The following is a 10221-nucleotide window of genomic DNA, read 5'->3' as shown; positions in this document are numbered from 1 at the left end:
CACTGCTCATTTTAAAATTCAAGCCTGCATGTAGTGATACACATAAAATTTGACAAGCAAATACAATATTACTGCACATGTGTACTGTGATAAACAAAATGCCAGGCAAGGTTTAGGTGCATCTGTTCTGCTCCTGTTCTCACTGGCATTAATAATCAGGAGAGTGCTGCTGTGCCATGATATTTCATGGTAGATATTTTGGTGCTTTTTGTATATTATGAGTGCTTTTTTTCTGACATTATAAAAAATGAAAGGAACTCTTAGATATAAATTTTCAAATTTAAAAGGAAAAGTACTACTATTCCTCTTTTTTTGTTTCTAGATTTGTTTATTTAAGGACAACCTGAGATTGCAAGGTAAGCTGTCAACAAATAAAAAAATTTTCAAAGCTATCTGTGGAAGTCATGATTTTATTGGTGCTGTATAACCAGAACAAAAGACATAATTTGGATGCTGAGTTTGATATAAATCTGGATATTTTCAAATGCAAGATTTTTTATTTATTTGTGAAATGAGATTCCTTGTTCCAATTGACTGACTACAATAACACATTATATATGTAGGAAAGATGTCTAACAGGAGAGGAGAGGGCAAACATAAGGTTTGGTTCCTCTGCGGAAGTGATCTCATTCTGCTCTTTCTCAAACATCATCGCGGATCACTGGGATTGGAGTGACTCCTGCCTGCTCTCCTCTTTCTCACTGATGATCTTACCTTACATTTAAGAGAGAACATCAATGTTAAAGGGCATGCCACCCTTGGCTTTTAGTCCTGATACCTACAAACTTATCCTCATCTGCATCTCCTTCAACTACCTTTCTTCAGCCTCAGAGCAAGATGGGTCTCTTTTCACCAGTCTCATGATTGTTCTATCTTTGCTGTTCATGTACATTTTTAAAAAAAATTAATTTTACTCACATCCACATAACATACAATTGACCATCTTAACCATTTTAAGTGGAAAGCTCAGTAGTGTCAAGTACATTCACATTGTTGTACAACCAATTTCCAGAGCTCTATTCATCTTGCAAAACAGAAACTTAAATGCCCATTAAATAATACCTCCCCATTCTTCTGTCTCTCCTGCTCTGGCAACCACCATTCTACTTGCTGTCTCCATGAATTTGCCTATGCTAGGTTCTTCATATAAATGGAATCATACATACTTGCCGTATTGTGCATGGCTTATTACACTTAGCATAATGTCCTCAAGTTTTATCCATGCTGTAGCACGTGTCAGAATGTCCTTTCTTTTAAGGCTGAATGATATTCCATTGTGTGTATGGAATACATACAATGTCTGTGCACTCATCCATTGATGGATATTTGGGTTGCTTCCAACTTTTGGCTATTGTGAATAATGCTGCTATAAACCTGGCTATACAAATATCTCTTCAAAACTCTGCTTTCAGTTTTCTTATGTCTGTACTCAGAAGTGGAATTGCTGGATCATATGATAATTCTGTTTTTAATTTTTTGAGGAACTGCCATACTGTTTTCCTTAGGACTGCACCATTTTGCATTCCCACCAACAGTCACCTGCATTTCTAACATGTTTATTCTACTGGCTCTCTCCTTGCAAATTTATAAACTTCCTGTGATCTTGGACCCTTCTAACATCTCCCCTTCTCTTCATAGATGGGATTCCTGGAAGAATAGTCCACATTTACTTTCCTTGCTTCTTACCTCTTCTTCACCCACCACAACCAAGTTTCTCTTTGTATATTTTACACTATTGTTCTCTACAGTCTACTAGCAAACTCTTCACTCCTTTGTAGCATTCCACACTATTCCTCCATAACAACACTCTTCTGGCTCCACTCCTATCTCCCTGAATGTTCCTTCTCCATTTGCATTGCTACCTGCTACAAGTTGTTATTTGCTGGGTTGTGTCTGTCCTTGGGTTTCATCTCATTCTACACTTATCTTGGGTGATCTCACCCCCTTACTCAAATAACTTCAATTTTGGAGATTCCTATGTCTATGCAAACCTTCGACTCAGGCCTCTTGCCTGCTCTTTAGGCTTGGCAAGATTAATTTATTACCACTCAGTGCTAAGACATTGTGTTAATCACTAAGGTTACAAAGATGACTGAGACATGGCTAAGCAAGCTTGCTGAAAAGAAGCCCTGCCTGTTGTAATGGTATCCTACTTTAAAATAATATTTTAAAGCCATTCATTCTTTTCTTGGCTTTCATGATGCCATGATATCTTGTGGCTTTTTAAAAAAACCGTATTTACAACTCCTAAGCATTCAGAGCCTATTCTTGGGTACTCCCTTTTCCTCCAGTTACACTATCTCCCTAGTGTCCCACCTATTCCCAGGGCTTTAGAAATACTATGTGGGGGTTATTTCCAAATCTTTACCTATGGTTTTGACTTTCGTTGCAAGTCCAGATGTGTGCATCCACTTGCTGACTTGACATCTCCTCTGGAATGCAACAGTTATCTCAAATTTAACATAGCCCAATAGGAATTCTCATTTCCCTTTCTCATATCTGCTCCTTTCTCAGTAAACATTACCACCATCTGCCCATTGCACATGCCAAACATTCATCAGTGTTCTTTGATTCCACTTTTTATTTTTTCTTCCATATCTAATCCACCAGCAAGTTATTTTTTAACTCTGCCCACAAACGTATCCCAATTCCATCTGCTTCTCTCCATCTCCACTACTATCTCCCTGGTCCATCTTGATCTCCCCTGAGGACCACTTCAATAGTTTCCTGACTTCTTTCTACTTCTATTCTTGTCTACCTTCTATAGAGCAGCCAGTTATCGTTTAAAAATATACACCTTCCCATATCATTTACCCACCGAAAACTGTATAGTGATTTCCTACGGCCCTTAAAACAAAATCCAAACACATTGCCCTAAACCTTACGGCCTTTGAATTCTAGGCTTGGTCTACTTATCAGATGTCACTGCCTACCATCTGCTTCTGGCTGTCTTATTGCTGGCCATGTTGGTCTTCTTTCCATTTCTTGAGCTGGCCAAGCTCTTTCTCTCTTAGGGATTTCGCATTAGCTGTTCCTTTGCCTAGAATGCTCTCCTCCCAATCCTGTAATAGAATGAGTTTCTTGTCGCTCAGATTCTGCTCAGAGAGGTCTTTCTTAGCCACACAATTTTAAGTCACCACTGGATACTTCTTTTATACCAGCCTATTTGAATTTTTTCACAGAGATTCATGCTATCTTCTATTTTTCTTGTTTATGTATTCACTTTTCTTGTTATTACATATATATGCCCCTGCTGGAATGCTCCATGAGAGCAGAGATCTTGTCTCTTTGGTTCATTACTGTATCCCTAGAGCTTAGGACAGCTCTAGGGATATCTACTACTTAAAGTATCAAGTACTTTAAAGGCACTTAAAAGTGTTTGACTGAATGAATAAAAGGTCTTCAGGCCCCAAACTGTCTCATCCAATCTCGGCACAACTGCCAGAGTGAACTCTCTAAATCATATAATACATCTCACCAAGTCACTTCCTATTTGAAATACTCCAGAGACTCCACGTTGCCAAGAGAATATAATCCAAACTGCTTACTATGGCACACAAGACCCTCCAATATCTGGCTACTGCTTCCCTCTCCTACCTTATTTCTCCCTGAGCTCCCCTCTATGCCTAGCAACTTGCAGGCATCTAACCATCAGCATGTCCAGAGCCATGCTGTTTCATCCTCTGAAGCTTTGATACATTTCTTCATCATGCCTGGACCACCCTTTCTTCTTGTTACTCCTCCCACTTTAACCCTCATGTGTGCTCAGTTTTTAAGACACAGCTTGAGTCAAGAAGCCAGTCTGATTCCCATATTACCCTAAACTCCAACTTTGTTTTTTTTCTTTTCTCTCTGTTGCCCAAGCTGGGAAGCAGTGGTTAGATCACAGCTCACTGCAGCCTTGACCTCCCCAGGCTCAGATGATCCTCCCACCTCAGCCTCCTGAATAGCTGGGACTAGAGTCACACACCACCGTGCTCAGCTACTTTTTAAGTTCTTTGTAGAGATGGGGTTGCCATGTTTCCCATGCTGGTCTCAGACTTCTGGGCTCAAGCAATCCACCCACCTCAACCTCCCAAAGTGGGATTACAGGTGTGAGCCACCACACTCAGCCTCCAACATTTAGAAAAATCAATTATTTTTGCCTCCATCATAGCTGCTGTAACTCTTTGTTGGTCTTATTGCTTTCATGTCTGTCTCTCTACTTGGACTATAAACTCCATGAGGCGGGTATAGTGTTGTATATGCCATTTTATTACCAGATGTGACTTATGGTTGTTGCTCCCACAAGTGTTAATTGACTGACTCACTGAATGTATGTATCAATTTATTCTATTTGTCATAAAAATGCAAAGGGCTTGAGAATGCTTGACAACCTTTGCCATTAGGGTTGACAGATGTTACTCATTACACTGTGTTTACTGTGGCTTGGGCCCCACTGCATAATAACTCAGATTAATGTAGACAAATGTTTTCAAACTCTTAGGAAAAATGTGCTCAGAAAGAACATAGTCATTTTGCTACCTAGAACTAATTCTTAGATCATTACAAGAGAAATGAATTGCCTGACAAGAATTGGAAACACTTAAGGAAAAGTTGATTAAAGAAGACTTCATGAATGATGAATTATAAAATGTAATATCTGTGGGAGAGAGTTTTACTGACATTTAAATAAAGGCCAACAACACAAGCTGCAATTAAGCATTTACCATAGCAAATAAAGCACCATGAACGTGTTCATTCTGAATCACAATTATGTGCCATTCTGAAATAAACGTTCATGATCGGCAAGAGTCATTGATTGGAGTCTTGTGTTTTGGACACTTTTGTGTTTACCATGATGATCACAAGTCCTGCTATGCAAAGGCAAGTGTGTTTTGCCTCCTTTCCCTGGGCTCCCAGCCCTTCTTCAGTCCTTTGCCTTCTGCTTTCCAGACATTTTTGCTTTTTAATGACACTTTTTTATAAAGTCCCCTGTGACTTTCTGATGAACAAATCCAGTGACCCCAGCCTAGAGTTTCTGGGATATTTAACATACAGATTCAATAAATACTTATTTATCATTTACTATGTGTCAGAGTTACTGACTGGATGCACTGTAATTTAAAAAAAGCAAAAGCCTTCCCCTTCTTCCAGAGAAAACCCACCAAAAACGACAAAGCAAAAACAAACAAACAAACAAAAAATAAAAACAAAAACCCAACTAAACTAAGCGACAACAAAAAATAGACTGGGTTTCTGACCTTAAATGTCCTATTATCTAGTAGGAAAATAGACATTAAATAAATAAGCACTGCAATAAGCATTTAATTAAATTCTGATGAATGCTATGAAAGAAAAGCATTGTGTTCTGAGAAACAATAACAGGGAAACTTATTTAACCCAGGGATCAAGGTAGCCTCTCTGAGAAGAAGACCTAAAGGAGGAGAAGGGAGAAAAAGTCCAAATGCAGAATTAAAAATAAATGACAGTTTGCAAGATATGTTCAATAGGACAATACGTGAAGAATATCCCCCAACTAGTAGATGAAGAGGAGGAATCTTCAGCTCCACCAGGAAACCAAACACTCACGGGGATAAACATGATAAACTCAAAGAGAAAGCATTCATGGAGCCATATTTTAAAGATAAGAGGGAAACTAGCTTACAACATTTTTCTCACATTGAGGTGGTTCGGAAGAAAGATGAGAGAACCAAATTGCTTGGTCATACATATAAGGAATATGAAATTTATTGTGTAGATATTCCAGCAAAAGAAAGAAAAGAAGTTGACTTCCTATTCAAGACATTTTGCTAAATTCCATCCAACACACCAGAGAATTTCTGAGAAGCTGGTTTTTCTTCTGACATGTAGCGGATGTTCCCTTAATCCTTGATAGCACCTAAATGTAGGGTATATCCAGAAGCTCAGGAATGAAGAAGATAAAATCATTGGCTGAAAATTGCTTAACGCATCTATGACTGCAAATGATAAGTATGAAAGAGAAACTGATAGTTTTTATAGAAGTGAAACTTCCTTTGTGTGGTTAGCACATGTGATTAAGACAACGGCAAAGTGTACTTACTACCCCTGGCAAAGTGTACTTACTACCCCTGTTTGGGCTTTTCTGGATCCTAGGAACTTTCTTATATAGAAATAGGGAAAAGGTCTTTTTCTTTCTCCCTCTTTAAAGATTAAAAAAAAATTTTTAAGCAGTAGTTCTCAACCCCATTACACATAGAAATTACCTGTGGCACTTTGAGAGCTCCATATGCCCTGAAACCAACTCGGGAGCTCCTTATTCAGTGGGTTGTGGGGGTAGAGCAGGGGTGGAATGGCTTAGGGATCAATAGTTGAAAAAGCTTCCCAAGTGATTCTGATGTGAGCCAAGTTAAAGAACTACTTCAATAGGGCCTTATTTACTCTCATCTCTTTTTTTCTTTTTAAAATAATCTTTGTTTTTCCTAAATCAAATTAGCACTGAAGGAACTTTAAATAACTAAAATGATCAGATTTTTTTTTTTAATAAAAGGAGAGAAAGGAGAGGCTTGGAAAACTTCCACCAAGAATGTCTGTGCTCTTATAGTTCTAGCCTTATCCCTTACATTGTAGGGAGTGGTGAGTGGCTGGGCAGTAGGTCCCAGTAGGTAAATCTGGCTTTGACTGGAGGACTTAGCAGGGTTTCCCAAATATTCTCACTTGCCATAACTTCCACTAGACTCTACATGTCTACAACACAGTCCCATATCTGATGTTCTCTCCCTTTGACAGATCACATGTTCTAATTTGTGCTTCTGAAAATGGGGCCCTTGGAACCATAAGAGCTTCCCCCATTTCCCTTGGCTTCTCCTCCCTTTGCCTTCACTTACCTCCAGCAGATGCCAATGTAGATCCATAATCCTTTCTCTGAAACCTTTGGAGCCAAATGTGGATTGGAACTCAAGATGGATTGGAACTCAAGACTTTTGAAGGGTAAACTCTGCATTGCATATTTTACACATTTCCTTCAGTGTAGTTGGAGGAACACCCTGTGATCAAACATTTTCATGTTTCTACAGGAAACACAGAACTCCTCTCATGAAGTGGGATGAATAAAGACCACAAGCAGCCTCATACGTGTTCAGTTCAGGTTCTGCTACCAGATGACATTGCCAGATTTGTGAATTAAAAACTCAAGAGTTTCAGAGCTCTTTGGATTTTGAAATTGTGAACAAAGGATAGAGAATCCTTGGTAGCTTCATCGTTTAAAAATTGGTTGGCAAAACTACTCTTTCTCAGACTTTACCAGTTTTTCTCATCCTTGTAACAAAATCATAAGTAACATGAAAAACCAATTTCCATGATCAGTTGCTTTCTGAATATTAATACTTTCAATGTGGTCAGAAATGGAAACCCCAGATAACCCTAGTTTATTTTTTTAATGGCAAAACTAAAATAGATTCAAACAAACAAACAAACAAACAAACAAACAGACAGACAGACATTTAGAAGCTATATCATTGAATCCTGGTGGCTCAAGTTCAGAAATCTAAACAGCCGCCTTGAACCTAAGGTGAGCCATTTTGTTAACCCATGGTCATCCTATTAACTCCGTTCTTCAGCCTTCAGACATCTTTTCCCCCCTCTAATTGTAAGTTATATAGTTTTCATAGTTGGATTGGCTGAATTTCTCTTAGATTGTCCTTGCTGGGGTTCCTGGGGTTAGGCGGGCTTGCTGAAGAGACCATATGGGTAAATGTTACGTGACCTCACTGTTTTTATAGGCTGGTGAGGCCCAAGAGACGTTGAGTTCTGTGCATTTATTTTCTCATTAGGTTAGCTACTTACTGTTTTAGGACAGATTTTCTCCCTGTGTACTTCTCAGAACATGTGATATAGTTGGTGGGTGGTAAAAAAAGAAAAAAATCTCCTTTCTTTTTAAAATAGTTCATAGTAGAATTTGCTTTGGGGAGGAATGGGCTTGAAAATATCTTTTTTTAAAAAATTAAAAAAATGGATGTTTATTTACCATCAATCTTATTTCCATCTTGCTTAAGAGCCCATGGAAGAACAACTTAAAATCACTTGGTGGTGGTTCCTACCCCTTCAGTGGCCTGAGTCAGGGGAGCTGCAGACCATTCTTCCATGGCAGGTTGAATGCTGTAGTTTTCAGTCAAAACCTGCTGAATGGCCACAGGGGCACCTGCTTGCCTTCAGACCAGTCTGCAACCTCTGGTTGAGTAGCAGTGGAGTCAGGAGCTAGGGTAGTCCATTCACTCTGAAATTCCTCCTTGGTCACAGTCTTTTCAGCAGCAGCCTGTTCTTCCTTTTCAATCTCTTCAGGATCTCTATGGAAGTAGAAATCAGGCATGACCTTGATGAGTGTTCACAGGAGATGGTGCCACTTGTGTGCAGAACTTCCCGGGCCAGTCTCCACCACATCAGACCCACTGAGTGAACTCCCTTGTTGTTGCATGGGATGGAGATGCCCACAGAGCACCGAGGAGAATCTGTGGAACACAGAGCAATGGTAGGCAGGTTACCATAAGATGTCTCTGTGAAAACTGGTGGTTAGCCCTGGGATCAGTAACCACCAAAAAACACGGCTCCTGGAAGGCTGCCTGGATTGGGTTAGTGAAGGTTCCAGGAGTAAAGCAGCTAGCAATAGGATTTACTCCAGTGGCAGTAGCAAATTTGAGCACAACCCACCGGCCAGGATTCCTGGAGGACATGACACTGACATCAGCAGGGTTTTCAATGGCAACAATAGATGAGCTGCCAGCAGAAGCTTCTCCCAGATCCTCTTCAGACTGATGATGTAGATGCTGTCACTTTTCCTCTGGAAATCAAGGTTGGTGCCACCTAAGTGAGTTCCTGCTGCAAGGAATTTAAGGACATCCTCCTCCTTCAGTTGCAGGACATCAAGGGCTTTGGACATTGTAAAAGTTTCCCTTTAAGCTACAGGAATCTAGAATACATCTTGATGGAGCATTTGGGAATGAAAAATCCTATCCCCATGATAGGACTGAGAAGTCTTAGGGCAGAACAAATGGAAGGTAGAATGATTTTTCATTTAAAACAAAATTGCTGATAGGGGCAGGGGTCATATAGGAGAGAGAATGACTGAGCAATGTGAGAAATCAGCAGAGAGACTATAGAACTAGGTTGACTGTTATTCAGATCTAATTGTTTATGGGTCAACTGTGCAAACCCTGTATATTTCCTAACTTCTCTAAACTTTCTATAAAACCTGCTACCCAAAGTCTTTGTGTGAATGATTTTTTGTGTTTGTGTGTAAAACCAAGGAAGATAGCGGAATACCAGTTCAAGAACCCAGTGGGAATAAAGAAAAAGTTGCAAGGTGCCAAAGTGCAGAACAAGAAATTAGCTGAAGCAAGAGGCACTCAGGAGAACATAAGCCCTGGAGAAATACATGGAAATCTTGCAGAGGGAATTGGTCTTTCAATATCGGGTGTGCTGGAGACCAGAAATAGTCTTGTCTAGATTTTAAGAGACAGGGTGATCCTGGATATCACCTAGGTTAAATAGTATATGGTCAACAGAAGTTATAAATGGCTTATTTAAATGATGGTAAACTGGACTTAGAATGTCACAGTCATCTCATAATGGAAAGAGTCCTGGAAAGGGACTTAGAAGTTCTGGGCTTGAGTTTTGTGGCACAATAATTATGTGACTGAGAAGACAGCTAACCACTACGAGGTACAGTTTTCTCATCTGTAAAAGGAGGAAAGAAACTAATTATTGGTCCTTTCATTTGGAAAATGGCCCAGATAGTAACTAGGATGTCCTAGGAAAATGCACACAATTTGGAATCCGAAATGCCCATGTGAAATATACAAACACATCCTGCTTTTGCCATGTGCTGGCTGTGTGACCTTTGGTCAGCTACTTAAATTCCTAAGCCTGATTCTTTATCTTTAAAGTAATAAGTATGCCTCAGGTGGCTTCAGGAGGATTAAGTTATTTAGCCTAGGTAAAGTGCCTGTGGTAGAGATGCTTGATTAAATATTAGACCCATATCTCTTGAATATAAGTCAACTTCTTTGCTCAGTTTTCTTCCCCATGACCTTGTGGGAAAAACATTTCAGTTCTGTTTTATAGAGTAGTCCAACTTGACACCCACTTATCCCTGCTGAGCAGAAAAAGAAATCACACCAAGCAACAATTCAACTGCACATTTTGCCAATTATATGGAATTTAAAAGCATATATTCAAATCCATATGCTGCTATGGTTACTGATT

At 39.5% G+C, this 10221-nt stretch overlaps 1 protein-coding gene across 3 annotated transcripts in view; it reads left to right on the top strand.

Annotated features, from left to right (window-relative positions):
* LOC134807377 (uncharacterized) overlaps positions 1 to 10221 on the top strand; it is a 348735-nt gene that overhangs the window by 96663 nt on the left and 241851 nt on the right. The window contains exons 2-4 of one of the 3 annotated variants that reach the window (XR_010147672.1): positions 323 to 356; positions 6751 to 6951; positions 7038 to 9220. The exons of 1 other annotated variant lie outside the window; for it this stretch is intronic. The gene's annotated coding sequence lies outside the window, so the exon portion shown is untranslated. Of the gene's footprint in view, positions 1 to 322; positions 357 to 6750; positions 6952 to 7037; positions 9221 to 10221 lie in introns of those variants that run through there. One more of the 3 variants, XR_010147671.1, reaches the window with a different exon arrangement.

The sequence above is a fragment of the Pan troglodytes genome, chromosome 9 (assembly GCF_028858775.2).
Source record: "Pan troglodytes isolate AG18354 chromosome 9, NHGRI_mPanTro3-v2.0_pri, whole genome shotgun sequence".
Lineage (NCBI taxonomy): Eukaryota > Metazoa > Chordata > Mammalia > Primates > Hominidae > Pan > Pan troglodytes.
The sequence above is the reverse complement of the archived record's forward strand: the minus strand, read 5'-3'. Positions and strand labels throughout refer to the sequence as shown.